Below are 25,800 nucleotides of genomic sequence, written 5' to 3'. Positions count from 1 at the left end.
TACTGTAAAACACAGAGGTGGATCGCTGATGTTTTGGGGATGTGTGAGCTACAAAGGCACTGGAATGTGAACAAAATTGATTGCAAGATGAATGCAGCATGTTATCAGAAAATACTGGAGGAAAAACTGCACTGCGCATGGGACATACTTCATGACAATGATCCAAAACACAAGACCAAATCGACCTGTCATTGGCTACAGCAGAATAAAGTGAAGGTTCTGGAGTGGCCATCTCAGTCTCCTGACCTCAATATCATTGAGCCACTCTGGGGAGATTTCAAACATGCAGTTCATGCAAGACAGCCCAAGAATTTACAGGAACTGGAGGCTTTTTGCAAAGAAGAATGGGCAGCTTTACCATCTGAGAAAATAAAGAGCCTCATTTCAACGACCATAACAGACTGCAAGTTGTGTTTGATATTGCAGGGGGCAATAATTAGGTATTAAGAACTGTGGTATGTAAACTTTTGATCATGGTCATTTGGGCAGTTTCTGTTGTCATTATGATTTAGAAAGAGAAAACACAGTTGTTTGACAATAAATGGCTTCACCCAACCACTAGCCGTGAGTAAAAGAAAAGTTTTATCATTCATATTCTCTGAGAAATGGCCAGAAAATCACAAATTCTGCTAGGGTATGTGAACTTATGAGCACAACTGTATATATATGCAATTCTAAAAATATAAAGTAAAACAAATTACAAAATGATTCATTGTTAATACAAATATTTTATAGCATCTCTTCAAAAAAGGGCCCTTATTCTAGTTGATCCGGACGGATGTGTATTTTGGACAGGAACTGAGTGTTCTTAGCCCCGCCTATCGTACGGATCGCTCACACCGTCCCGAATGCGGTAAAACGCCAACCGAACGGACTGCGAGTGAATGTTACATGTGAACACCTCCTCCATCTGTGTGAACCTCCCCCATTCTCCGATGGTCGCCAACCATCGAATGATGGACCGAGTGGTCAGACAGCACCGAGTGCTCCAGACCACTCGGACATTTCACCGTATGAAAGCAGGGATATGGGCGGGCAGCTGACATCCGGCTATGTCAGCTGTCCGCCCCCCACACATGCGTCACAGCCGCATTACCATTTGTACGACCAGCATTTTCATGGGAACGCCCATGAAAAGCAGGGTGTATGCATATGGTAATGAGCCAAACAGCCCTTCATGCCCCTCTCTACCCCCTGCTCGGATAGTTCTGTACGATCATTTTCTGCATGGACCGCACGCCGTGTTCGTACGTGTGAGGTGTTCGCACATGCACAGATACGCCTCTGCCTCTGCCCATGTGCGAACATCAAAAATTGGCTGTCTGTCCGCACTCGGAGCCATCCGACTCAATCAGAATAAGGGCCAATATGTGGATGGACTTAGTTTTTGACAATAATGGGTACTTATGTATTATCTGGGCTGCCAATTTTTTGATTGTATGCCTTAACTTAAGGCATACAATCAGATGCGATATCGCATCGCATCTGTCCATTTTAACATTGAATCCTATGGAAAAATCGGGTCCATCGCATCGCATGCGATATGGTCGGATGCGATGCGATGGACCCGATTTCAAATTCGGCAGCCCAGTTAGTACATAAGTACCCAATAATGTTATGACAAAAAAATTATAATAATTTGTTGCATGGAAAAAAACCCTGTTGCTATGCAAGGGTAACAAATAAATGTATATTGTCTCTGTGCAAGGTAAATACTGGCTGTTTTTGCATGTAGCCCACAGATGTTAAACATATTTAATTTTACAATGCAATTTAGATTGTATTTTGAACACATCCCAAATCTAATTATCTCTATCTGCCCCGCCTGCAGTGCAGCATGGTTTGCCCAGTTGTTTGCTTTTTTGCAAATCTGAATCAGGCAATCTTCCTTTCCTATTATTACCATATATATCTTCTGATTTTGTAGCTTTACAATTCTGTTCAAATAAAATGCAAATGAAGCAGGTGCACGTATCTGCAAGATCTGAGGACACAGCATCGGATCATCACCATAGGCCGAAGCTTATTCAGACTGGCCATCAAATCTGGATAGATTGGTACCTCTGCACCTGATGATGAAGGCCCATGGCCTGGCAAACCTAACAATGTTTTCGAGAACTGTAAAAAATAGTTTGGCAAGATACCAGTGGGCACTTTAAACAATGTAAATGTATTCAGGGCTGGATTAACAATGGGCCTGATGGAGCTACAGCTCCAGGCCCACTCTCCAAATAGGCGCATTTTGTAGATGAGAACTGGGGCGTTCCAACGAGCCCAGCCCCGGGAACCAGAGATACCGCCGGGCAAAGCTGGAACGTTTTCCCCATAGGATAACATGGGACCGCTAATTCTGACCCCTACCCAGTTCCGACGGCTGGCCCCCTGGCATCACAGAAGCTTGTTTGATCTCATTCAAACCCAAATCGCTGGGCCTTCAACCAGGCTGGTTTATATGGGTTAATTGGTTCCAGAGATATTGTGGTTAGACCAATAATTTCATCATGGCTGTTCATGTTCTTTGAGGGCAGATTTCTCTGGAACCAAATGGCCCAGTTTCATGGGACCAAAATCATTCAAGCCCACTTAAAAGTTCTTCAATATGATACTGGTCTCATGTAAAGGAGTCAGTTGGTTCCAAAGATATAGACGGTTAAACGATACAGCCAATTAAAGGGGGTGGTGGTTTTCTCTCCCCTTCACACCAGAAAATGCAGGAACTAGGCTGGTGTAAAATGGGCCAGCCCAGGAATGTCCCTGCATAATCCTGGGACCATATTCCTGGGTAAATCCCTGAATTTTCTGGTGTGAAATGGATATTATTTAAAATAGCTGGGACCTGCGGTGCTCTCAATACAGCCAGGCAGCTCCCCCCCTCTCTCTTCCCGGCTGTCAATGGCTGTCACTTCTGCTCGGCGGCGGCTGTCCCCCAGTTACCATGAGCATGTATTCCCCCTTGGCAATGAGCATGTAATGCCACATGGCAATGAGCATGGAACCACTGGCAATTAGCACATAGGTAAGCAGCACTTATGTAGCATAATTTTTAATAGGCATTATGGTGTTTGGCATAATACATAATGGAAATTATGGTGTGTGGCTTAACATGTAATGGGCATTATGGTATACATTTTTAATGTCCCTGTTTGGGAAGCATATTGTGAATTTCGACTCCGTTTGGTATAGTGTGTATTTTGGCTCAATCCATGTGGCGTAGTGTTAATTTTGCCTTAATCAGTGTGGCGTAAGATGAATTTTTACTCAATCCGTGTGCCATAGTGTGAATTTTGGTTCAATCGGTGTGAATTTTGGCTAATTCCATGTGGCATAATGTGTAAGAGGCAAGTCAGTAGTAGGGGGTTACTATTGTGTTGCATGATTTGTATAAGGGGCATATGGTGTGGTAAAAAGTGCTGAAATGTTGTCGACCAAGTTTTGGCCTTCAGTATTTTTTTATGACTGGAATGCCACCTCACGCCACAAGTATTTTAGGACATCGACATCCTGCGGGTGCACCTTTGGGGGGCATCAGGCAATATATCTCCCTGCATCCTGTGAGTGTCTGCATTTGTAATTTATATATGCATGCATTAAACTGCACCAGCACTTAAGAAATTTGGAGCCTTATGTGTGCCACCTACTTTCCTGGGACTGTATAGAATGGAATCACCCTTAAGGGGGTAACCCCCAGATTTGGATGGAGTGTTCTTTATTGTTGGTGAATGTGAAGATATGTTATTTAAAGGAGGACTGGGGGCATGTTTAAGAAGGAGGACTGGGGGGCATGTTAAAGAAGGAGGACTGGAGGCATGTTAAAGAAGGAGGACTGGGGGCATTTTTAAGAAGGAGTACTGGGGACATTTTTAAGAAGGAGGACTGGGGGCATGTTAAAGAAGGAGGACTGGGGGCATGTTAAAGAAGGAGGACTGGGGGCATTTTTAAAAAGGAGGACTGGGGGCTTAAAATAAACCCTACCCCGAAAATAAGCACTATGGTGTTTTTTGATGAAAAAAAAAAATTAACACAGTGTCTTATTATCGGCGAAGCATGCTAGATTCCCAGAGGGCCAGAGAATCAACAGAAAAATAAGGGATTTTACTTTGTACCCTTGATTGAGGATCAACTTTTATATTCTGTACCAACATCCGAAGAAACAAATAAATATGCACTTTGGATGAACAACGTATTTGCTTACTTCACTGAAAATTGTGGACTTTTTTACCTGAATTTTATGGCTTAAATTAGTTGAATGTATTTACACAAATAGAGACACACCCATGAGCAGACCATCCAACCAGAACACTAGTCACGCCCCCCACATTATTAGGTGCTGGTCACAACCCCTATTATTGCTCATAACATGCCCTTGATAATTTTAAGCTCAAGGCCCATTTAGACCCAAATCTGGCACTGAATGTATTTATGTTACATGTGAAGTATCACAATAACTGCCACACCAAAGGATCCAGTGAAAGCAGACCCAGTTTATGCTTTGGAGCCCAGAAGTAAAATATGAAAAGCACTCTGCTGTTTTACTATCAGCGGCTCCATCTTCATGATCTTGGTAACATTCCCATTTTTCCTACTGTATATCATACTCGAATTATCATTTTGGACTGCCTGAATTGTTTGTGGCTTACTCCCTCCCAGTAAGTACACTGCTGAACCTCAGCCCAGCCTTTGGCAGCAGTAAATAAATATAAAAAAATTCAAGTTTTTTTAGAGGGTTAGAGGGATTGCCTTGTGAACCCCTTGCATCCCCTGCACCCTGTATAGCTAGTGGGTCCAGCCTGTCTCTCTGTCTTTGCCCCCTCCCCAGGGGTTAAATTGAGGGGGAACGGGGTGGAACTGAGTTCCACCACCTCTAATGGTGAGGTGGAACATTTTAACCTCCACATTGGTCCTACACAGTAATTCTCACAGAAAAGAATTCTAGTTTGCAGAGGGATGCCAAAAACTCTACCACTGGCCTTGCCTCTGCCTAACGGGTGGAGGGGGGGGGGGGGGGGGTAATTAGGTGGCATCGAGAAATGAGTTCCCCCACCTCTGCATGACCACTTTAAGCCCTGCTCCTCCCATCCATCATCTGTCTATGCCTCTTCATGTAAGTCCCTCTATTCCCCCCGTCATCTATCTAAGCTCCTCCCATACATCCATATATATCCCTCCTGTCTGTCCATCTATGCCCTCTACCATCTGTTTGTCAATGCCGACTCCCATCTATCTGTCTATCCTCCTCCTATCTGTACATCGATATGGCCCTCTGTTTGTCTGTCTATTCACCCATGCCCCTATGCATTCTTCTATGCCAGCTCCCATCCATCTATACCACAATATGGTGCTCCATACATCCGTTTGTCTATCTATACCCCCTCTGAGCCATCATTTGTCCATCTATGTACTCTGTCCATCCACATATGGTGCTCTGTCTGTCCTTCTATGCCCACTTCCATCCATCCGACCATCTATGCCCCCCAAAAATGTCCGTCTATGCCTCTCCCATCTATACCCCCTCCCTTCTGTCCATCTATGCAGCTCACATCTGTCCATCTGTCCGTTTATGCCCCTCCCATCCATCTGTTTGTCACTCTATGCCCACATATAGTGTTCTGTGTGCCCATTTGTCCATCAATGCCGCCAATGTCCCTATTCATTTGTCCATGGCCCCATCTGTCTGTTTGTTCATGAGTGCACCCCCATCCTGTGCTATATTCAAATAGTGTCTCTCCTGCTCACTCCTTTTCCCTCTCTTTCCCTACCACACTCCCTCTTTCTCTTGCTCCACTTTTTCCCTTTCTACCTGACACTGTATTGTATTGTTTTCCCGTATACCCTCTGTTTCCATGAAAACCCTCTCTCTCTCTCTCTCTCTCTCTCTCTCTCTCTCTCTCTCCCCCTCTGTAACTGTATCCTCTCTAAAACTCCCTCTTTCCCTGACACCCACTTTTTCTCTTGCTCTCCTCTCTCTCTAATGGGCAATATAGTGACAAAGGCTGGGGGCTTCAAAGATTTTGCTATGGGACCCATAAAGTTCTAATTGCCACCTTATTGGAAGTATGGCTAAGGGGGTACAGCGAGCAATATCACAAGCCCTCTTCTCCACATGCACATAATGTGTCTTGCTCGTGCTTAGAGCACAAATCATCGTATTTGTACTGTACTGTAAGTAACCCAAAGGGTTTGCCTACAAATTGGAATCATTCCCTGAGTTGTATGTCCTCCTCACCTGCAATATTAATACGGAAGAAAAACTTCTCCATTTAATATGTAAGCATATAAGGTATTTGAAAACCTGCCAACATCTTTTATCAACAGCGATATTTTTTCCTAAGAGACAAATACACTGGGTTACTTGCAACGTGTTATAGTGAATACAAATCATGACAACTTTATTCCCCTTCTAGCATTGATTTGAAACAGCTCTCCAAAACTAAATAATAATTGCTTCAGCAAAGAACTACATCTCTTTTTTGGGTAGCAAAAGTAGTAAATCCTCACTAGATGATAGCACATTTCTATTGTGCTTTTCCCTTCTGTGTAAAATTTGAACAATGACTGATTACTCAGCCCTGACAGGTGTTAGGAAATCTTGGCGCAGAATTAACATTTGTATCGATTAGCTGATACATGGGCTGAGTTTTTCCTGGCTGATTGTTTTCCACTAATCATTTTAGAGAGGACTGCAACATGCTACATTATCAATTTCTTCAATCCATTTACTTACAAATCCGCTTGTGTAATTTAACTATTAGTCTCGCGGTGGTAAATAATCAGTCTATGATTGCTAAATTATATAAACGCTTTAGAAGTTTAGGCACAGACTTGTAACAAACAGAGAAAAGGCAGGGTTCTAGAGATGATACTGGTCTGCGTTCTCTAATCTGGGACAATTGACCACAATTAATGTAAAACTAATTCAATTCTTTTCTACCAAACCTCAATTTTAGGCATTATGTGAATGGTTTGGAGAACATTAGTGAGATTTGAAGCTGTATGCAGAAAAAAATCTCTGCTGAAGGCAGGTAAAGAGAAGCACATACAAGTGTGAAGTGCTAATAATATTTTACCTTTGCCCTCTAATGCACACCATTAACACACAATTGCATTTTGCTTATGTTGGAATATGTGTCCACTGGTCATGGAGTAGAGCTTTATTGGAGCCTACAGGTCATCAGCTGGTGACTGTATCAAGGGAGCAGTGCAAGTTTTTCTATGAAAGCTTTTTGAAGAATGGTAAATTGCAGCTTATCACTGAGCCAGGGGCACTTAAAAAGAGGAGGGGGCCCTGCTGTAGGCTCTGATTGGGCAGAGTCTACGGTACATGTGCAGTTTCTGGGAACATGCCACCCACACTTCGTTCCTGGGTCACCAAAAAATGGAGCAGCAATTTTACCAGTGATTTTGGCTGCTGCACTGCCGATGTCAGCTGAACGGAGGAATGAGTATGATTAAATCAGGATGTGCTCATCTAGCATCATTATAGACAAACCAGTGCACTTAGCTGAGAATAAGACATCCCTCGACCACTGTGGAACTCTAAAGGTGCCCATACACGGTACAATTATTGTATACAATTTGGACTAGATTGCATACATTTTTCAATGCAATAGATCGCATCGGTTTTGCAATGCAATAAGATGCAATGAGATGAGATCTAGTACAAAAAGTATCCGCAGCACATACCTGTACTATTTGAGCTGTGCAATGAGATGTGTGATGGGAGCACGCATCTTATTGCACCAAGCAATTGTACCGTGTATGGGCACCTTAACACAATGAAAAGATGGTGCTGTATACTGTACGTGCAGAAGTAAGGTCAGTGGGTTCTTGGTTAGGGATTTATGCATAAAAACTTGTAATGGAATAGGCATAGTACAGTAGTTCTCCCTAGATTCAACATAAATACAAATGCAAAATTGTATATTATTTGTACTCTGGCATAATACTGCATACAGTAGCTTGCCTCACTACCTTCATCTGCATGGGTAGAAGAGGAAAATAATCAGCCACTGAAAACCAAGAACTTAATTCTATAAATTTACTCAAAGAGAAAATAAATACATATAATAATCTTAGTTCTACTTTTATGCATGCTATGTTTTATGTGAAAAAAATGCTATAGTTTCATTTTACTTCTAAACTTGGACAACTAGATATTCTGTCTTTTCCCAATACAAGCTGCAATAGAGTGGCAGACACTGTTATAGCTTGTGTTCCATGAGCTTGACTGGATGTAATAAGACCAGTGTCAGACTGGGGTATTACAGGCCCAACCGTGGGATGCAGTTGGTATGGTCCATTAAAAAGGGTGTGGCCATGCTCCATTGGAGATGGTGTTAGCAACCACATAGGCTAGACCAGGCATGTCCAACCTGCGGCCCTCCAGATGTGCTAAAACTACACATCCCAGCATGCATTGCCATCATTCTAGCATTCCCTAATAGCCAAATTGTGGCAAGGCATTCTGGGATGTGTAGTTTTAGCACATCTGGAGGGCCGCAGGTTGGACATGCCTGGGCTAGACTATTACAGAGTGTGTGATCTGGGGGCCTTCATTAATATGTATTTAGTAAACACTGCTAGTGCATGCAGGATAATATACCACATTAAAAAACAGCAATACACTGTAGAATATACACCATAGACTTGTGCAGTATAATCTAACATATGTATGATGTATAATTCATGTGCATTAGGATAAAGTCTGGACACTAATCCCTAGAGGAAGAGGTGGGTCCACAGGCAGTAGGGCCCACTGGTGGTTTCCCCTATTCCCCGTGAGCCAGTCCGACTCTGACTAATGCTGTGTACACACTTGTACAATCTGCATAAGATCCAGATGAGATTACAATTTAGACTATCTGCATACAATTTACACTATCTGCATTCAATTTAGACTATATAGTGCAGATCTGCACTATATAGACAGGGCAGCCAAGACTTTCTGGCTGAGATATGGAGCGCGTATCTTGAACACATCTGGATCGCTTGGGATAAAACCCATACAATCTGCATGAGATCTAGATGAGATTTTGATTATATAGTCAAAATCTCATCTGGAGCAGATTGTACAAGTGTGTACACAGCATAATACATATGAAAAGAAGAAAACACATCCACAACACCTAAAAACAAGCCAACACAAAAAAATTCTAATTCTGTAATTGCAGAATAAGGTAAATCATTCCTAAAGCAAATGCTGTGTTATACAGTATACACAAGCACTAAGGGGTTTATTCTAGTTCATTCTTTCTGACAAAATCCTTCTTAGATGGACAAAACCATGTGCACTGCAGGGGGGAAGATGTAACATGTGCAGATAAAAATAGATTTGGGTGAGTAATTTTGTTTCTGTGAAGGGTAAATACTGACTGCTTTATGTGTACACTGCAATATAGATCTCACTTTGAAGAAAAACCCCACCCAAATCTAATTCTCTCTGCACAAGTTACATCTGCCCCACCTGCAGTGCACATGGTTTTGTCCATCTAAGAAGGATTTTGTCAGAAAGAATGAACTAGAATAACCCCCTAAATATTGATTCTAGCATTTCATTTCTCTACTGTGTTTTTAGTTGCTGCCATGGGCTTTAGAATGTTTTTAGGTTGGGGCAGGGGTAAGCTTTAATCTATTTTGGTGCCTCTGGATCTCTGAAGTAGATCTGTGGTGCCTTGTGAGGAGTCCTGGGGCGGAGCGACTGGGAAAAATGAGGAGGCAGCAGTAAAGGGAGGGGAAGGGGGTGGCACCATGGTGTGGATGAGGTGGCAGCATTAAGGTGGAATCTGGGTGTCACAGGGTCTGAGGCCCTGTGATAAGGGAAGGAGGAACCGGGGACGGCAACATAGTGCAGCCAACACTATTATATAACAAATATTGCTGATGCATGCTTCCTGCAATGTACTGTGGATGTAATGTACTGTCTTTCTCCTGACACCACATTGCTTGTTTATTGCTCCTTTACATCGACACCTCTCTCATGTTTAGGGTGATAAAGTTGCCCCCTTAACCCCCCACCCCCTTGTTTAGGTGCCTATGGTTACTGCTTGTATAAAAACACATGCTTAGCGAAGAAATCTGCCATGCCCATGGGTTTTGTGGACCCAATTATGACCGTGGTGAGCAGGGGAGAATAGTGAGTAGTCCTGCAGAGATATGCTGATAGTGGACGTAACAATAGGGCAGTATCCAGGGATGCCGGAGTATAACTGATAGAAATAATATCTAAGGTACAGAATCCGAGGATAACGGAAATTACTTTAATGATCTCAGGATATAGCCAACTTGGCAGTAAACACAAGGCGACAAAACAAAAGTAATAACTACCAACTTGGCAGGGTACTTAAATAACAGCTACACTGTGACAGGAAGTTACAGGAAACTAGTAGGCTTTGGAGACTACAGTAATAGGCAGAATGTGAATGACCAAGTCCAGATGCCAATTGAGCAGTGACTATAACTGAACGGCAGCTGATACACCAATAGTGGCTGGTGCAGGTTTGTAGGTGACTCTCCAGTAGCAAACATAGTGCCAGATTCTCTAAGCTTCAAAAGTGATAAAATAGAGAGTGATAAACAGCCAGCCAATCAGCTCCTGTCTGTCATTTTTCAAACACAGTCTATGACATGGCAGGTAGGAGCTGGTTGGCTGGCTGTTTATCACTCTCCATTTTATCACTTTTGAAGCTTAGAGAATCTGGCCCATAATCCGGAATATGATAATATGTGGCAGGTTGGGGAATACACAAATGAATGGGAGACAGACAGCTTCCAGTAAGCGGCTGGAAAGCCATGCAGCATCTGATGAGCGGCAGAGAGGTGGACAGTGACCTGGGAGTAGCTGGGAGACAGACAGGAGCAGGATACCAGATGCGGTTTGGAGGTCAGGCAGTTACGGTTGTGCAGGTGCGGCTTAGAAGCTGAGCAGTGGCAGATGTAAGACACATGCTGGCAGAACACAGGAAGTCACAATACACAGTTCAGGAGGATAAGGCAAAAGTCAGGAAGATAGCAAGGTCAACAATTAGTAGTCAGAAGATTAATAAGCACTGGGAGCACTGTAGTAGATGTGAATGCCTATAATCTGTCCGAGAGTCAGTTCCCCTGACTTCCTTTTATAGAGGAAGTTGACCTTTGCCACATTCAGAGAATTGGATAACAGAAAGGTGCTTGTCCCTTTAAGGATGTGCACTCACCACCGGACCCAGTTAGTAGATGCTGTGATCCGGCTCTGCGTGACAGATAGATAGTAAATAAGCAGCTTTCTGTACTAAAAATGATTTTTTTTAAGGTCATCGTTCACATTATCAACACCACAATGTTGACACAGCCATGTTCACAATGTTGAAATCTGAAATTCTAACATTCAGAGAATGCCAACATTAGCGTTAGGCTGCAGGTGGGTAGGTCAACCATTAGGGATTAGGGAATAGAATTTGACGGCAGATAAGAACCACTTGGCCCATCTAGTCTGCCCCTTTTTTGAACATGTTACCTCAAACCATATTTGATCCCTATTTTTTGTAAGGATATCAATATGCTTATCCCAAGCATGTTTAAATTGTACTACTGTATTGCCTCTACCACCTCTGATAGGAGGCTATTCCACTTATCTACTACTCTTTCTGTGAAGTAATTCTTCCTCAAATTTCCCCTGAATCTTCATCTAGTTTCAGTGCATGTCCTCGTGTTCTGCTGCTCCTCTTCCTGTGAAGAATGCCTCCCACCTGTACCTTGTTAAAGCCCTTGATATATTTGAAAGTTTCTATCATGTCCCCCCTTTCCCTTCTCTGCTCCTAAGTATACATATTAAGATCTTTTAGTCTTTCCTGGTACGTTTTGTGATGTAGGCCATGCACCATTTTAGTTGTCCTTCTTTGTACAGTCTCTAATGTATTTATATCCTACTGGAGATACTGTATGGCTTTCAAAACTAAACACAATACTCTAGATGAAGTCGTACCAATGACCTATACAGTGGCATTATTACTTCTTTCTTTCTACTGCTGATAAGTCTCCCTATGCAACCAAGCATCTGACTTGCCTACTTCATTGCTTTGTTACATTGCCTACCTGCCTTTAAGTCCCCTGAAATAGTGACACATAGATCCCACTCCTCCTCAGTAGTTTCTATTATAGTGCCATTTATACTATATTTAGTCTTTGGAATTTTGAGACCCAAGTGCATGATTTTGCATTTTTTGGCATTAAACTGTAATTGCCATGCTCTTGACCATAGGAGGTACAGAAAGAAATGCTGCTCCATCAGGGGTCTGACAGATTTTATATTTCTTATATTGTTTAAGTTGTCTCTTTACCACTACAGGAAAACTTTATAAAATAGTTATCTCAATAACAGTAGCTGAAGCTATAAACAGTACCCAGACATTATTACACTATTAGTATAAATGTAATATTCAACATTGGTTAAAATGTAATATACACAATCCATACCTCCAACATGACCCATTAAAATGATCTCTACTGTACCTGGAATTCTCTGAACATCTATGACTGCCATCACCTGTGGTAAAATACCTCTCATATCAATTAAATAGTTCAGCACAGGTGATGCCAATCATATTTTAAGATGAAAGGCCATGTAGAGAGCCTTTTGCCCCTCCAGGAATGGGTCATGTAGGGATGTATGCACATCCTAACATCAGCTCTTCCCCAAGTACCCCCTCTCTTAATTGCCAATAACCCTCAGGCTTAACCCAGCACTGGAGATGGTTTGTCTATATTTCATATGTCTATTGATATTGCAGAAGTCAGCATCCCGATGGCCAGAATGCCAACATCGTCATAACCACAGTCTAAATCTTGACAGATCCCGATAGGTATTCTAACCCTTCCCCTCCCACAGCCTAATGTGACCCCCCCCAACACACACACACACACACACACACTACCTTATCCCAACCCTCCTCCCAGGGCCTACCCATAACTATATCCCCAGTACTTCCATCAGCTGGAATTCTGACCGTCAAGATTTCCTGACCACATCCCTCTATATAATGAATGTCAACATATTAAACATGGCACCATGATAAACATATTAAAAATGTGACCATGTTAACATTCTCTTGTCAAAATTCTGAATGCCAACATGATAAACGTTTGTCATATATACCACAATCTCTTGTACTATCTTATATGCTGGCAGATATAATACAACGCTAATGTTTAAAAATACAGTAGCACTATAGAGATGGGAATATACAATAATGGCAGTGACAGATGGCAGGTTTAGCAAAAGGACAAGAATGCTGCTGTGGTGCATGCTTTTGCACTGTATTATTGTATTATGGTACCATTATTTGATATGAGTTGGGCAGAGTGGAGTCTGCTAAGTGGAGACTGCTCTTAGGGGGTGCTAAATCCCAGGTCCCGACTGTCGGTACGTCTCTACAGTTGGGATACTGCCCCGTTTTTGTTTTGCTCACCAGTTTATTGGCAGGCAGGATTTAATATCCCGCCTGCTGATCGGTGAAAAGAGGGCGTGTCTGCGACTATGCACATGGAATGCAAGATCCGTCCGCGATCTCGACAATCCACATTCATTTTTGGGAAAACGGGCCTGACTGCTTTTAAAGTTGGGTCCTTTCTGTAGATCTTCCTCCTCATTGCTGTTGAGAACAACAGCATTGAATAGGCGCCCGCTGTTATTTCCCCCATTGGAAATAGAGGCAGGGATTGAATACCCCCCTTAGTTGGTAAAAATGCACAAAAGCGTGATTTCATTTTGTGGAGTACAACAACTATAATTTCATAAAGAACAGACAGTGCAATTCAATTGTGGGTTAATTGCAAATTTGATTTGATAACTGATTATAATGTTATTGGCTATTTAGAGTATACTGTAGCAACTTGAATTTTAAGTTTGCTAGTCTTTGTTCTTCTGAACACTTACAGTATTAACCATAAATGATTATTAGAACACTCTGCTGTAATATGAAATACCATTTTGAATTAAAATAATATATTATTTATGCCAAGCAAAAACATAAAACTTAATTTGCATTACACTTTTCTATAATGAGATTATTAAAAGCTGAGTAAAGTATTTTCCAGTTCAAAACACCCCATCATCATTTTTGACTAATTGTAATTATGAGGTCGAATAGGTTTGCATGGATTTTATATGAAGCTACGATGAAATTGTAAATAGTCATTATATCACTTAGTTGTTAAAGGGCATACGTATACCAAGCCAATAAATTAGGCATAAAGAAAAACTCATCAAGATAAATAGCTTAATGAAATTGTTTAAGCATTGTCTTTTGGCATTCTATTTTTCTTTTTATTCGTGTTTATAGCAAAATGTGTATATATAATCTGGAGGCCGCTATTTCCATGTAATATAGGTCTTGTGCAACTATATTTAAAGCTGATTTCATCACAGCACACTTTAAGTAGGTCTATCTGTTCTATAGTGTCTTGCTTCAATGAATGAAAACATATTTTCAGTCTGAGGCTTAATGCAAGGATCAATGATCAAAGCAGTGCTTGATGGAGACTGGTGGGGGCCCAGGGGCAACGACTTTGTGGGGGCCCCCCACAAGTGAAATTACTGGCAAAGCCCAAACCCCACACTCACATGCACCACCAGAGTTTCCCTTTAGTGGCAACCTGCCGGTTGTTTATCACTATCCAATTTATCTCCTTTTAAATTGGCTTTTAACTGCCATTTTACAGATTATGGGGCAGATGTTTTAAACCTTAACAAGAGATAAATGCAAGGGTGATAAAGAAAGATAAACATCCAGCCAATCACCTGCTGTTCCAGGCAGTGTTTAAAAAAGTCAGTAAGAAGCTGATTGGCTGGACATTTATCTCTCTTTAGCACCCTTGCATTTATTTCTTGTTAAGGCTTAATACATCTGCCTCTGGGTTTGAAAAATGATTGGCTGTTTTTTCCACTTTATCCCTATTTGAAGCTTGGTGCATCTAGCCCATTGGTTTGTACACTAAATGCCTGCTGCTGGAGTCCTGTAACTCGGCATCGCCATTGATATAGGGGGATGCAGTTTAAATCCCGGCGGTCGGGATCCCGGCGTTCAGAATCCCGACCGCTGAAATCCCGACTGCCGAAATCCAGACCGCCGAAATCCAGACACTTTCTCCCTCTGTGGGTGTCTACGACACCCCTGGAGGGAGAATAAATTAGCGTGCCGAGCGTAGCGAGGCACCGGGTCCGCTGCGTGGCGAGCGCAGCGAGCCCGCAAGGGGGGGCGATCCATGTCCCCCCCTTGTCTGGATTTCGGCGGTCGGGATTCCGGCGTCAGGATTTTGAATGCCGGGATCCCGACCGCCGGGATTTCATACTGAATCCGATATAGGGTGTACACATGCACACACTACCTTTCACATGATTACACACTACATATTTGATTATGAGCTGCACATTACTGCGACCACATTGACAGAAATCAACTGTGTTTTGCAATGATCCGTGTTGCTTTGTACGAGTATAACTAGAGTATGTTAAATAAAAATATGGAAAGAAATAGCACTAAATGCTGCAATACTTAGCTAGTGGCAATTGTACTGTGCACATAAGTGTTCAATAGTCTAGACTATTTATAGTCACAGAACATTCAGACAATCCCCCTTGAACAGTGCTGGAAGAAAAAGTCCCCGAGAGACTTTCTAAGGCTATAGAGATGTGATAGTTGTGAACGCTTGCTGAGTGGCTTTTTCGATTTCCATGCACTGTTTATGTTCTGAGTGTCTGGCAAGTTTTCGGTGTATGAAAGAAAGTCTGCAAAATGATCTGAATTGATTCATTCAGATTCTATTGATATGTTCTATTGCAGGGAGTGCAATATTGGAGTTTTGCTATTGATGGATAAATACATTGCATTTAAGCAGTGTCAGGATACATTTTACACAAGAAAACCTACTGGCAGCTGTAAAATATCCATTGTAAACTTATTTCATCCTTCTTAAACACTGCTTATTTTCTCACTCCCAGCACATTTCAAGGTTTTCCTGTTTTCCCTCGAACATTGCTGTAAATTCTCTTGATTAGCTATGGATTATTGAAGACTCACTCCATGCTGCCCTTAGAGATACGAAAATTAGATGCTTAGTTCTCCGGTTTTCTTAACACTTCAGAACGGTTATGTCAGTTTGAGATGTGTATTTGCTTTCATATGAGAGACAGTTTGACAAAAAATCAATTCACATTTTCATATGAGAAAAAATGCCACGCTTTCTAAACCCAGCCCAATGATCCCCGCAATAGGAAGAGTCTCTTTCATAGGCACAGTTTCATAGCAGTTAGCTAAAAATGGCCCGTTTGCTGCTGCTATGTTATGATAAGAAGAGAAATGAGCTGGGGTTTTTTCCTGTAGCAGTGTCTGTAACTACAGTCTTCAAAGAAAGCTTTTCTCTAATACCCAAGTCATCAGAATAGAAATACCATTCAGATAAACAAATCCATTCATCTTAAATATATCCCTCTACTCATCAGGTGTACACCATCTGGTATAATAGATGTCTTGGTTTGTCAGAGAGGGAAAATATTGTATATAAATGTCAGATTTCGCAAGTAAATAAAGATAAAAATGTGCTCTATAAGGGTGGACAGACAGTAAAACAGCACTGGCGTAGACATACACATTAGCTCATTTTCTTGACCTTAAGATGTATGTATTAATTATAAAGGTTGTGAATTCATGAGTTGAATAATATAAAGGTACCTAAAAAAAACTGATATATACGGTTTAATATGAGCATATTAAACATAATGAAGCACATGTATTTCCATCACGCTATAATTTTCTTCTTGATACAGATTGCCCTTTGTCAACAGAGGCATCATTGGTATCTTTTTTTTCTATTTTTTTCTATTATATTACGAGTTTCCATACAAGAACAGCTCATTCCAGTTCCTGAAGAAGATGTGGTTACATGTTGAAACGCGTTGAGCCATTTTTGAGCATCCTTCTAAATTCCAGACTGTTTAATTTCTTCATTCCGGACCAGTTCACAATTTAAACAATAGGATCACCAAAATCTCAGTTTTTCCAAGCAGCCACAAAGCAAGGAATAATAATTATCAGTGACTGTCTATGTTCAAATGCCATTTGTTTCTGAGTGAATAAGATCCTCTACTGGGTAATTATCTAGGACTTATCTCTGATACATCTGTGTTTGGATTAAAGAACAGCTTACCATTATTCTGCAAAAGAGACACTACCAGCCTGGTAACTATTGCTCAATTTTATTGAGATATATTTCAATATACAAATCTCATATGTTGTACAGTATATTTACTATAGCTCTGAGCACCAGGTGCTATGCAGCTCTGTGTGCCCAATCCACCCTCCTACAAACACATACACACGCACACACACGGCAGTGACAGTTATCACTATGGGCAGTATTCAATGAAAATATTCTCCGTGCACGGCGAGCATTTTTTTTTGCTCGCCGTGCACTCTCCGTGTTCCGGAGGGCTCGCTGCCACTCCTGCTCCCCCTATTCAACGTGTTAAAGACTCGCCGCCACTCGCGGCGAGTCTTAACCCCTGCAGCGGACGAGCGTCCGCGGCAGGGAGCTGTCAGGGAGCCGGGGGACGTAGCAGCCAAGAGAGATTAAAGTCTCTCTTGGCTGCTGCAGGGGATATGGGGAGGGGAGCAGGGCTCCCCTGGACCCAGGCAGCACAGGCTGCCCCCCCTATAGCCAGCGGGGGACCCAGTATTCACTGTACCCGAACGTGCATCGGGTGCAGTGAATATATGAATATCTAATGAGCGGCTCGAGCGCTCCGGCCCCCTGCTGGCTGCACTGTGTAAAAAAAAAAAAAAAAAAAATGTAAAAATTTTTTTTTTTTTAAATTAAATATATATTCATGTGCTATAGGCACATGAATAAAAATAACATGGCCCTTCACAGAAAAAAAAACCTGATTTTTTGACACCAAAATTAAAAAAACACCCTTTTAGTTTAAAAGTTCACATTCCTGCTCTCCATCAAAAGATGGAGAATTTCTACACGGAGAGAGACGGCGAGAATCACTTAGAAAGACGGAGAATATTTCACATTGAATAGGGTTGCTCGCCTTTGGAGAAAAAAAACCTCTCTCCACCGCGTGAAAAGCACAAACTCTCCAGAAATCACAGCGAATTTTTCTCATTGAATACTGCCCTATATCTTGTGCACATAGCCCAAGCAATTTTCCTCATAACCCCCCCTGATCACATAACTCTAACCCCCTCACACACACATACACACACACACAGCAGAGAGACAGCAATCACTGTATTCTTAATTTACACAAAAAATAAAAACTAATATTTTTAAATGGATCGATGGGAAAGAATTATGGTCATATATTTCTTATTCATTTGTTATCAGTTTTCAAAAGTGATTCTGTGGCTGGAAGGTACTGCATGATCCAAGTACACAGATGTTCACAGTTTAACCATTAGATATTATTATTATTATTTTCATTTTAATATATGCAGTATATTTTATTTTGTGTGTAGTTTTTATATGTTTATAAAATAAATGATTTGCGATGGATATTTGAGAAATCCACAGCATTGTATTTAAAATTGGGATACACACTATTCATTGGGCGACAAAGTCCATAATTTACCTTGGCATACAGTTGACTAAAATGTAAACAATTTAGATGAATTTAATAAAAAAAATATTATTCAGGGTATGCAAGATGAAACGGATAGATGACAAAATTTGACGTTATGTCTGGGACGTGCCAACCTTGTTAAAATTATTCTTCCCCAGAATTTTGTTCCTGTTACAATCGCTACTGATCTAATGCTGTGTACACACAGTACAATTTGACATTGGATTTTGACTATATAGTCAATATCAAATCAGGATCGCATATACATTGTATGGAAATAGAACATCTTTTTAAGATTTGTATCCCGATTCAATGCCAATGCGCTCTCCTGTTCAGCTGAAATCGTAAATGCCAAATAGACAGTGCAGCAATGACTATATCGAATGTAGATAGCATGAATAGTATGTAAATAGTAAAGAGTTAGCAAAGATTGCATAGCTGTCGAATAGCAAGGAAATCTCACCATGTGTACACACCATTACTAACCAAATGGTGTACAATTGATATAAATAAGATAATACGCACATTCATATGGAATGGTAGGAGAACAAGAATTGGTCTCATAAAACTGCAACTGCAACAACGTACATCAAATCGTGGTATTCATTTGCTAACATCACAGAGTTTTGTCATGCTTCTCATGAGTTGGCCTCAAGGTGGCACAGATGTTGGGCTGCAGAATCCAAAATTGAAATAGAGAAGCCACACCAAAAGAAAAAAACAGAAATGGCTATCAGACCAGGGCCCTTATTCTGATTGATGCGGACTTTACCGCGTACTTACGGATCGCGTCTTTATGACGTCTGCGCATGCGTGGAGAACGCTACGCGCATGTGCCACGCCTTGACTCGGTACCAGTTCGGCCAAATCCCGTCCAAAACTGTTCACCGCTATCAGTCGGGAAATAGGGGCGTATTATGGGCGTCATGCGGAATGACACATGGGCGTAGTTTCAAAGTGGGCAAAACGGGGCGGAAACATGGGCGGACACGGGGGAGTACACTTATGTTGGGGGGCGTACATTCGGATAGCACTCCGAATGCACGCGACCAAAAAGGGCAGAAATGTGCGGTGTCCACAAGTGTACTATTGCTTTGCGGACACCACTCGTTCATGCGGTAGGCGAACGTACCGCCTAATGACTACAAGCATTAACACCTGAACCCAATAGAATCTACTCCTTTACTCATTACTCACTAATAGGACGCTTGTCAGTGCTTTAATTGAAACCATTGCTGCTTCAATTGCTGTAAGGGTTAATGTGTGCAATGCATGTGTTAGGCATGCTTGTAAGGATATATTGGCATCTAATTGATTCCAATTCCAAAGAAGCATTTTTTTATGAGGATAGGTAATTGAATAAGTGGGTCATGTGATGTATTGCAGAAGATACTTCATAGTGGGTTGTTTGGCGGAAATCCTCCGCTTACGTGCGGTAGCACCGCTTGGCTCCCGTTCGGATGCGGTATTCCCGAGCATACTCTGTAATACTCTGTAATACCGTGCCGAATCGGAGTGTTTCTCCCGCACACGCATGATTTGTATGTCGTCCGTAAACACGCCCTGTTCTTAAAGAGTGAGTCCGTCCGAATGCGGAGGACACGTGGGCGTTTCTACGGACGATGGCCGCATGCGGAAAAACACCGTGGCGTGCGGACCGCTCCGTAAGAATGCGGGAATTTCCGCACAGATCAGAATAAGGGCCCAGGTGTTCAAGGGAGCAATGGAATGAAAGCTTGAACAAGCCGTGGATGGGTGCACTGCATCTGCTGGGTTGGTAAAGTGCTGTTTAGTATTTGCAAGTGCCTGGTACACTACACTATGGTGCATTTTCTACAGTGTATTGCTGTTATTAACCTTGTACTTTATCATTCATTCACTACCAATATTAACTATATATATTATCAAAGGCACCAGACCCTGCCTAATAGTAAGCCAAGCCTCTCATCATGACATTTTCCCTGAGGGCCCTTCATGCCCCAGTCTGACCCTGGCCAGGTGTATATAATAGATATGGAAACTATGGGCCTAATTCAGACTTGATTGCAGGGCAAATTTGTTCTCAAAATGTGCAAAACCCAAGTGCACCGCAGGTGGGGAAAATGTAACATGTGCAGAGAGAATTAGATTTAGGTGAGGTGTGTTTAAACTGAAATCTAAATTGCAGTGTAAAACTAAAGCAGCCAGTATTTACTCTGCACAGAAACAACTCACTCAAATCTAACTCTCTTGGCACGTAACATCTGCCCCACCTGCAGTGCAGCCTGGTTTTGCCCATTTTGAAAACAAATTTGTCCTGCGATCAGATCTACCCTATATGACTTGTGAAACTTTGTTATGCTATCAGGTTATTTTAACTGTATAGAACCCTTGCAGTTCCTGTAATGTTAATTGGCACAAGAAGCATCCAAGATATATATGTATATTGAGGTTTGTAAGATGCGTCTTTATGTTCCTGCATTATGAGCTTCAGAGAAAAACAATTCTTAAACATTCACCCTTAATAGCTACTTCTCCTTTTAAGCTGGGTGAAAGCAACAGGGCTATATTTGCAAGAAATGGCAGGAATACACCATTCTCCCTGCATCCAATGTAGATTTTGAGCTTTCACCTGTAGCAAGTTTCCCCTTGTGTGACCTGGAGCTGATGAAGTCCAATGAAAGCTCTGCATATTGACTGAACAGAAGCATTTAAATAATTCCATTCACTACGGAACAACTGGCCCAAGAAAAGGTTACTTTGCGTGATGCGTTACCATCTAGTGCTCCTGATGCAATTGTCAATTTAAAATTAGCTAGCAAAGGCTGGAGCTGAACTGTAATCTTTCAAAACCACCTGGCTACATATTGTAAATCCCTAATAAATGTTATTTCTACCAGCACAAAAGGACTGTACATATTTTGAAATTTAGGTCATGGCTTCACTCAGACAAATCTAACATTTTAAAAGTACTTTCCAGTACCTATTAAATTGTTTGTGTTTACTTAACATACAGAATTTACATGCAAATGCTGGGATTCGCATGGTGCGAGGTGGACGGTCGGTCGGCTGGTGGGAAATGTTTACCTGTTTGCTAGGCTGCGAAAATACACAGCCTAGAGAACAGGGCTGAATTAGTCACATAGTTCTGTTGAGCAGATCAGAAGGGGAGAGATGACCAGGGGAGCTGTCTCAAAGAGTTGGTGCTGAAACTGGTTGCTGTATCTGGTGCGATCTTACAGAAGATAACACAAAGTTACAGTAGAGGGCATGGATACTTATGTAACCCTGTTAAAGGGTTAATAAACCAAATACTTATGAAGGGTTTGTAGTTGATAAATATATGCACATGTTTGAGGTAAAAACCCATTGTAACATCATGTAATAAACACATAAGTAAAATGAGTGGATGTGTATCAATGTATCTATAATTCATATATGTATAATAGAAAGTGAATATATTTTTAATAACATATTATATTTCTGTATTTAAACAACACTTGCTGTTATGTACACATTGGTGGTGAAGGAGATAAGGCATATATGTGTAGTGCAGTAAGAAGGGTTTACACAGCGCTTAGAGAGAACCCTGGCAGCCTACACTCCCGGTCCCCCTGGTTATGAACAGATACAAGAAGGAGTGGGGAGTGTTGGCGCTCTGGGGTTGGTGTGATTGGGAAACAGTTTAGTATTAGGGAACTGGGAGCAATAACTGTAGGCTGTGTGTTGTGATGGTGTGCGGTCTGGGAGCAATAACTGTAGGCTGGGTGTTGGGATGGTGTATGTACTAGGAGCAATAAATGTAGGCTGGATGTTGATGGTGATCAGGAGAGGGGGAGATTTCCGACCGTGGGTGATGGTATAGTAACCTGTCCCACAATGTGGCAATGCCTGATGTCTTAATGGCTGATAGTGGTGTAGCAGTAACCTGGATTCCTTCACATCAAAACCCTGGGGTGGATGTGTGTGCCTCCAAAGATAACGGCAGGAGTTCGGGATATGCAAATTTTGTGTAATAAAGATGATAGTTGTAGCTAGTAGTAGCTTACCGTGTGGTAACGATGTGTCGGCGAATCTCAATGGAAAAAGTCCTGCAAGGACGAAACGCATTTGGACACCCACCCCACGCTTTTACCAGCTTCCAATTTACCATTGCCATGTATTTTCTTGTTACTAATTAAACTGTGCTTTAATTTAAAGTGACAGTAGTCAGTATCTTTTTTGATGTCACCTTCCCTCATATGCCCTTCTATTTGCACTGCATGGACAACCCAACATCAGAGTGAGATTCACCGACACATCGTTACCACACGGTAAGCTACTACTATCAACTTTATTACACACAATTTGCATATCCTGAACTCCTGCCGTTATCTTTGTAGGTACACGCATCCACCCCAGGGTTTTGATGTGAAGGAATCCAGGTTACTGCTACACCACCATCAGCCATTAAGACATCAGGCATTGGCACATCATGGGACAAGTTACTAAACCATCACCCATGAGCAGAAATCTCCAGCTCTCCTGATCACCACCATCAACATCCAGCCTACAGTTATTGCTCCCAGTATATACACCATCCCAACACCCAGCCTATAGTTATTGCTCCCAGTCCACACACCATCACAACACACAGCCTACAGTTATTGCTCCCAGTTCCCTAATACTAAACTGTTTCCCAATCACACCAACCCCAGAGCGCCAACACTCCCCACTCCTTCTTGTATCTATATATGTGTAGTAAATGCAAGAAATAGGTGGTAAACATTGGTGGCCAGTGTAGTAAAGAAAGTTCTGGAATCCCCTCTCACCTTCACAGCTGGTAATCCCCAGAATTGACAGGGGAATGTCAGTGGGTGGGGTTTAAAATTACACCGCCAGAGAGAGGTCAGGTGACACAGCTCCACAGGGGTATAAAAGAGGAGCGCATAAGCTACTCAGGCACAGTCTGGAGATCCCTCCTTCCAGTGTACCTTCCCCACTGTGCCCCAATTGGCATCCAAGCTGTAAACATGAGCTGTTAGCAGGCTATTGGGCATGGGGGGAGTTTGGTGTCCTTGACTAAGCTTACCTTTCAACTCCTTGGCACCACCATTGCTAAGAGCTGTACACATACTGTAAGTAAACTACAAAAAGTAAGCAGCGCTAAAACTTTTCCAGACTGGTTGATCTATCACAAAGAGTTTTTATTAAATAAATAAACTAAATTTGACCAAATAGCCAGCATACATACAGATGGAGCCTGTTTCTTCTTGGCCTTTAACTAAGAAAGACCAGTCACATTAATCCCCTGTTAATCCCCTTGCTGTATTGTACTCTCTATTGTATTGTAGCTGAGAACAATAGATGAAAGGAAGCATTTTCTGTGCCTAGGTGCAGAAACTTAGTCAAGAAGGACCTGGCTCTACTGTATCTGTATAAACATTAAAAATGATAAAACTGATAAAATGAAATCACAAATATATAGTGGTCCTCACCAACCATTTTATTAGGAGTGTCCTGGAGAGTCCTTATTTATAGGCCCATAGATGATGGCATGAGTCCCCAAGTGGTTACCCGGAGGGAGAACGATTTGAGATGCCAATTTTGTTAGGAGTGGCCAGGATGATTGCATAATAGCTGACATGGAGAACTTGGGTAGAGTGGGGTTACCTAACAGACTGCAGTGTTCCACTGGCAGCAGCAACAGCAGGTGACTGAAGCTCTAACCTCAGATTCAGAGAAGGTCACTGCTGCATCTGTTTCTCTGTCTGTTTCTGGAGTCTCAGATGTGATAATATGACAATGCTAGAATCAGCGGTACTGCTTTCCTAGCACGGCGCCCACGATCTAGATTGTATGTGTGGGGCTGATATCTCAAGCATCTCATGCATCTTATGTGTTTGTGCGGCATAAGATGCATGAGATGATGCAATCGACGCGATCGATGAGATTGACGAGATTTTTACATTGCAAGCATCTCGTGCATCTTATGTGTTTGTGCGGCATAAGATGCATGAGATGATGCAATCAACGAGATTTTTACAATGGAATCACTGTAAAAAGACCCCAAAACCCCAATTTTAATTGCTAATCCCCCCTAATGGGTGAAATGGCCCCCCCATTGTTAACGCCACTCCACTATTGACGCCAACCCGAAGTGTGGCGAGCGCAGCGAGGCCGCGAGGGGCGGCGGTACGCGTCCTCCGACCTTTTCATACCCCCACTATCCACGTCGGCGTGGAGTTGATTTTATATAGTGTGGCGAGCGCAGCGAGCAACCGAGCCCAAAGCGTGGCGAGGGGACGCAGAATACATGTAAAGTAGTCCGCAGCCCCTCGTGGGGCTCGCTGCACTCGCCACGCTTCGGGCTCGGTGGCTCACCACACTATATAAAATCAACTCCACGCTGACGTGGATAGTGGGGGTATGAAAAGGTCGGAGGATGCGTACCGCCGCCCCTCGCGGGCTCGCTGCGCTCACCACGCTTCGGGTTGGCGTTGATAGTGCTGGTCGCGTTAACAATGGTTATTGGGGGCTCACGATTTTTTATCTCATGGATCTCATGCATCTCATGCATCTTATGGATTATGATTGTATGCCTTAAGTACCTTAAACTTAAGGCATACAATCAATGAGACGGGCGTCGTACTAGGAAAGCAGTACCTAATCAGCCCTTGCCCTGGCTGCATCTGAATGTACTGCACTGACATTTTTTGGCGTTTGCTTTTGTGAAACAATGATATAGTGATGATGTTGATTCATGAAGCTCCACTCAGTCCTGTAGGATGGAGTTCTGGTTTTGTGAAGGGAGATCCAAATAAATCCTTTTCGCCTCCTCACTGCAAGACCACTAGCTATGAGCCTGTGGAGTTGGACATATTGGAAGGATTAGGGAACATAGGGATAAAAGGGACATATCCTTTTAAGAAGAGATGTCCCCTCAAGATCAATCGGGATTTATTTGGGGGCGACAATCGGTGGTAAACATAAGGAAACTATTAACAGTGATGGAATGGGCACGAACACATATGGGAACCGATACAAAGGTAGTGCTTTCTCTGGACGCAGAGAAAGCTTTCGATATGGTTACATGGGAACATTTGGCAGATACACTAAGGAGATTTGGGATGCCAGAAAGCTTTGTGGCTCTAATAATAAGATTATATGAGACCCCTAATACACAGGTCATGATCAATGGGTACATGTCTCAGGCTTTTAATATTGAAAGGGGCACAAGACAGGGT

Source organism: Crinia signifera, chromosome 9 (genome assembly GCF_055691185.1).
Source record: "Crinia signifera chromosome 9, ASM5569118v1, whole genome shotgun sequence".
NCBI lineage: Eukaryota > Metazoa > Chordata > Amphibia > Anura > Myobatrachidae > Crinia > Crinia signifera.
Note: the sequence above shows the minus strand (reverse complement) of the source record.